This window comes from Cicer arietinum, chromosome 2 (assembly GCF_000331145.2).
Source record: "Cicer arietinum cultivar CDC Frontier isolate Library 1 chromosome 2, Cicar.CDCFrontier_v2.0, whole genome shotgun sequence".
Classification (NCBI taxonomy): domain Eukaryota; kingdom Viridiplantae; phylum Streptophyta; class Magnoliopsida; order Fabales; family Fabaceae; genus Cicer; species Cicer arietinum.
Genome location: NC_021161.2, coordinates 15,517,454 through 15,523,700, shown reverse-complemented (window position 1 = coordinate 15,523,700; position 6,247 = coordinate 15,517,454). Strand labels below are relative to the sequence as shown.

The window sequence follows — 6,247 nt, the reverse complement described above, 5'->3', positions numbered from 1 at the left end:
GACTCTGAAGACACGTTCTACATACAACTCTGAAACAATATCTACTGAAGGCCCACTGCCTCTGATTTTGATGCTAAAGATTCAAATGTGTAACATCCCGCTTTTTTAGGACATTAACTAACGAGATTCTAAATGTAAAAATTCAAATTCATTTTTATTTATTTATAATTATTTGAAATACTCATTTATCCTAAAATCAATTAATAATATTTTTAGTTATATTTTCAAAAATAAAGAATCAAAATATTTACAATCACTAAAAGTAAATTTAATCGTTAAAAAAAAGAGATTCCTATAGCCAAAACTATTGATATTTTACTACCCAAGCATAAATCTTAGTTGGTCATAAACTTTGAACTTGTGGTAAACTAACCCAACAAGTCTAACAACCACACAAAAGCATCTCAGAGCCTTAGGTTGACCGTAACATTATTCGCTCAATTTGCACTATATGTAATGTCCTGTCAAATGTAAGGGTCATCTCCAAATAACAAACACATAGCAAATATGCATGCATATATAGTTGTTATAGCAAAAATATAAATAAATCATGTACTTCATTTAACAATTAAAAATCACAACGCACTAAAGGCACAATAACAATGAAAATATAACATTACAATGTTTGCGTAATTAGTAACGTTAGTTCACTCAAACGACCAAACTACATTGACAATACAAATATAACATTACGATATCTATAATTAATAACAGTAATTCATTCATCCAAACCAAGTCAAAGAGGTACAATAACAATAAGATATAGAAGTAAAATATCACATATTTAATAACGTTAATTCACCAAAACCAAGAGATACAATATATTTGTTACCTTTATAAAACACTAGTCACACTTTAATTAATGCATATCCATACCTTATTACTTAGTCTATATGTCAATGTAATGATTCCGGAATATCGCCTCCCCGCAAGGGCTGTGGGTCCTTCCAAGCAACACCACTAACTCGAACTTCGTGGGTTCTTCCAACCAACACCACTAACTCAACATCCCCGCACGGATCTGTGGACTCCAACGAATTATGGACGCACCACCACACAACTATGAATAGATGCATGTGGACACTTTAATAAAATATAATGCGATACTAACTTATTAACGACATATCACATAACATTTATTCTTCAAACTTTGAATATGTTCAACACAACCATTATAACACCGTATCACATAACATTTATTTTCCATACTTTGAACATGTCAAGCACAACAATCATTAATATTCATTTGGAATATAACACACAAAAAAAACCAATAAATAACATCACAATACATTTCTATCACATATAATTCAAATAAAAAAGCGGATGGAGTGATGCCCTTACTGATATGAGTGTCGTTATTAAAATTCTCACGTAGCGGTCTTTGCTCCAAATGTGCTACATTTGTGGGATGAATCAGTAACTCATTTAGTTCTTGAATTTCTTTCTTTTTCTCTCCTAAACCCCCCGTTTTTGTTTTATTTCTTTTTATCAGTCAGTTTTGTTTTATTCCTTTTTATCATTAGAAGTGGCAAACGTGTGTTATTAAATGGGGAACTTGGTATTAAACGGGGAACTTGATATTAAATGGAAAACGTGTTATTTCAGCATAAACCATGAAATTTGTTTTTAACAGTTTCTTTTAAATATTATTATTATTATTATTATTATTATTATTATTATTATTATTTTCAAAAATTAAAATAACACACTACGATAGTAACTATCATCGACAATTTCTAGGATAATTATCTCAACTCTTAATAAGGTAAAATATAAAAATAAAATAAAATGTCTGGAAGTTACATTCTATCTGTCTTAAATAGTTTCGTCCTCGAAACTTGACCTTAATGAAGAAAATGCGGGTCTTACAACCCCTAACTTCTGCAACTATTTCCACTAAAGATCTGTTAGGGAACTTCTACTTATTTGCAGAAAAGCTCAAACAAATTGGTGGATTAACCTTGAACCAAGCAAGAAAAGCTGAAGGAAGAACCCAACTCCCATCTCCACAAATTAAACCAGAAGCAACAGCTGGAACCATCAAACTTGCTTCCTTTCTTTTCTTCATGCTCCAAACAAACACTATCAAACTACCAACCCACATGTCAATTGCAAGGTAAGCACCAACCGCAAAAGGCAAAGCCATTGCCATTGGAAGTGTGACCCATTTTCTAATATTTTTTGAGCTCAAATCTCTTAACAGGTTAGCCAACACAACAAATGCAAAAACCCATAACAGAATTGTAAGCAGTGATTTTGGTAGTGCAGAAAAGCCTTCAATACCAAGAATTTCCATGTTTCTATAAATGATAGCATATGGTGCTTTGTATTCGCCATTAGGGTTTCCAACATGATAAGAATGGTAAAAATAAAGAATGAGAGTGGAGCTACAACACAACCTATTGTTGTACCGATAGCTTGCATTACAAGCATCGATCTCGGGGAAGTAAAAGTTAGATGACCAGTCTTGAAATCTTGCATTAAATCAGATAAAGTTGAAGCAAGAGATTTTATAAGTCCACATGCTACAAGTCCAGCAACAACACCATCACTTTTACCTCCTAAGGCTGCAAGAATGAAAAGTGCACTTTACCATAATTGTAGGCCAGGTTCATGTCGGTTAAGCCTGCACCATAAACATTGCAGCGGCCAAGTACTGGTGCAAGGAGATAAGCAACTACCACAAAGTACAACTTCACTTGTGGGAATATGAAAGGGATAACAAAGATGGAAATTATGGTGAATACTCCATAGCCTACACATGCTAACCATATAGGAATGCTCTCTTTAACAAACAATTCGTCACGTGTAATACTGTCTAGAGGTTGGTTCTGGTTATTTTCTGTATTGTGATTCCTTTTTTTTATGCAATCATGAAAATCTGGAAAAACTCAAATCAAATTTGTAGTGCCTTTTAATTGTTGTTCATTCAAATCAAGACCTTATAACCATTAAGACTCTTCATGCTACTTTCTGGTAAACTTTCAGGAAACCAATTTCCTTTTAGTACTCTGATCAATGGCCACATAATGCCCCATGAAACCACAGCACCAAAAAGCAATGATAAATTGACAAGATGAGAACAAATCATTCCTGCTCCAACATAAGTTAAGCTGAAATCAAAGTAAAACGTGTTTTTCCATGCTTGCAATCCAAATGTAGGAAACTGAGCAAATCCACATAGGTCTCCACCAGCATAGAACCATTGGAAGAAAAACCAAAGCAAACTGAATGAGAAGAAACTAGTGAAACCTTTAACCTGCTTCTTGGCCATGACAATTCCTTTAGGAGTATGGAATCCATTAATAAGAACACCTGTAGCAGTTCCACTTGGATAAGCTAATTTGGCGTCTATTATCCTCATCTTTCTAAAGGGAATTAAAGCTGATAGCCCAACAAAGTAAGTAACAAAGAGAAAGCCTGTCATCCAACCAATTCCAAGCTCCTTGGTGTCAAGAGTATTCCCTGGTGCATTAATCCCTCCAACTCGCTCATATGTCTTCCTATTCAAACCCAAAAGGTATGATACAAAACCACCTCCAAAAGATGCACTGTAGCACGCAACATCAGAAGTCTGAATTATGGTATTTTCCTGTCTAGTGAAAGGTTTTGAACAATATTTGCTTTCTCAAGAATCTTAGTCCAAGATTTAATGAAAACAAAGTCAAGGAGAGCAATTGATACATTGAGATTAGGGACTAGTCCAGTTGTGAGGTTCAGTTTCATAACAATTACACTATACATTAAGCCAATAAGTATGCTAGCTATTAGTCCTCTATTTGTGATCTATTTTCTCCATGGTGCTATTGTGGTTGCATCTTCTACCTCAACTCCTCCAACCTTTTCAATGCCATCTCTCCCTAAATTCTCAATCTCTCCGAGTTCTATTTCTTCATTGTTTACATTTCCCATTTGGATCAACAAATCATCTTCTTCTAATAAGTGAATCAATCTTTCTGGCAATGAACAAAGAGATTTTATGAATTGCAGAAAAGAAATTTAAAGGAGGTAAGATAAGAATCTTAACAAACCCACTAAGTTTCAACCACGCTTCCATCGCGCCACTCTGATAAATCGATTAAGAAGAGGATTTGTGTTCTTGTGCAATATGCACACAATGTTTAGGTGAAGAAATATTTCGATCAAGGTTTGAGTGGTGCATAATAAGACTAAAAAGCTATCCCACTAATAAGACTAAAAAACTATCCCACTAATCCGCAGTCCAATCTAGATCGAACTGCTCTGATACCACTTGTAACATCCCGCTTTTTCAAGACATTAACTAACAAGATTCTAAATGTAAAAATACAAATTCGTTTTTATTTATTTATAATTATCTTAATTACTCATTTATCCAAAAAACAATTAATAATATTTTTAGTTATATTTTAAAAAAGAAAGAATCAAAATATTTACAATCACTAAAAGTAAATTTAATACGTTAAACAAAAGAGACACCTATAGCCATAACTATTGATATTTTACTACCCAAGCATAAATCCTAGTTGGTCATAAACTTTGAACTTGTGGTAAACTAACCCAACAAGTCTAACAACCGCACAAAAGTATCTCAGAGCCTTCAATTGCATGCTATTGTACTTCAACGCATTTCTCCTATTAGGTTGACCGTAACATTATTCGCTCAATTAGCACTATATATAACTATATATGGGTGCATATTTGTTATGTGTTTGTTATTTGGAGATGACCCTTACATTTGATAGGATTTAATACTTGTGATTTAATAATATTATGAATTTAATATTATGAAATTACAAGTTTACTACTCAAGATTTGAATTTTTTAGTATGTTATGGATTTAGTACTCGTGATTTATTGCCAGTAATAATTTATTACCCGTGATTTAAATTTTTCTTTTATAATTATTCATATGATATGAATTTAATACTTGTGATTTAATAACATTATGAATCTAATATTATGAAGTTAAGAAATTTCTACTCAAGATTTGAATTTTTGTATGTCATAAAATTAATACTCGTGATTTGTTGACATTAAGAATTCATTACTTGTGATTTGATTTTTTTTTTTAAATAATTCTTTATATGTTATGGATTTAGTACTTGTTATTTAATAATATTATGAATTTAATATTATAACGTTACAAATTTACTACTTAAGTTTGTGACAAAAGATCAAAAGAACTTAAAAAAATATTGGACAATTCCATTATTACAAAATCGTCTTGAAAGAAAAACCAATGTTTACCCCACTTTCGTCACACGTCAATACTCATTAACTACTCTTGAATCTCCTCGAACTCATTAGTACCTAAAATGTTGTTGTAAGAGTCAATTTTTTTTCCATCATCCACATCAAACCAAAGCAAGACATATAGAAGAATAACACAAAACTCATAAACGTAAAAACTTCCCACTTTAAAAGAAAAAAATGCACAAACTAATAAATTTTATATCAACACATATGCATGATGAATGTTCATAAAACTACATGATCCGGATATAGTCCTGCCAGTAAGGCAACTTCCACACAGAAAATCACACATGCCACTAAGACAACTTCCACACAGAAAATCACACCTGCCACTAAGGCAACTTCCACACAGAAAATCAAAACCTACCACTAAAGCAACTTCCACGAAGATGTATATGCCATGCCATGAAGATGCAGTATGAAATAGATATACTCCCACATAGCCCACTAAGAATTATGCCATGAGCATTCAAAATTCACTTTTTTAAAATCATCACCTTATTCACACATCATTAAGAACACATACACACATCCATATAATGATAAAAATTAGGACAATCACATAGAGCTAAAAGTTTGATATCATATAGGCCATAAAAATTAACACTTTAACACATATAACAATAAAATTCACACTCCAACTAATATATATAATAAGAGTTAAATTTTGTTTATCATACATCGCATAAGTTTTCATACTTTACTACATAAGAGTCAAATATTAAATTCAATCTCACAAAAATTGGGGTTTTATTAGTCTACATTTATTTTCTTTTAAAATACAAGTAATCACGATTATTTATTTCATGTCATTCCACTAACGGCCTAACTATAATTTGTGGGGTGAAAAGCCCTTACCTTGTCCGCTTTTCTTCCTAGTACAAAGCTCTAAGCCCCACCAAGTCGTTCACAAGGAAAATAAGTTATAAGCTTTTGATGCCGAAAAAGAGGAGGTGATGGTGATGGTGGCTAGGATTTTGGTTTTATTTATAAAAGGGTTTGTGATATA

At 32.4% G+C, this 6,247-nt stretch overlaps 1 pseudogene; it reads right to left on the bottom strand.

Moving 5' to 3' along the window:
- Positions 1–1,921: 1,921 nt before the first annotated feature.
- On the bottom strand, positions 1,922–3,773 carry LOC101502295 (metal-nicotianamine transporter YSL3-like; annotated as a pseudogene).
- Between the last annotated feature and the right edge of the window lie 2,474 nt (positions 3,774–6,247).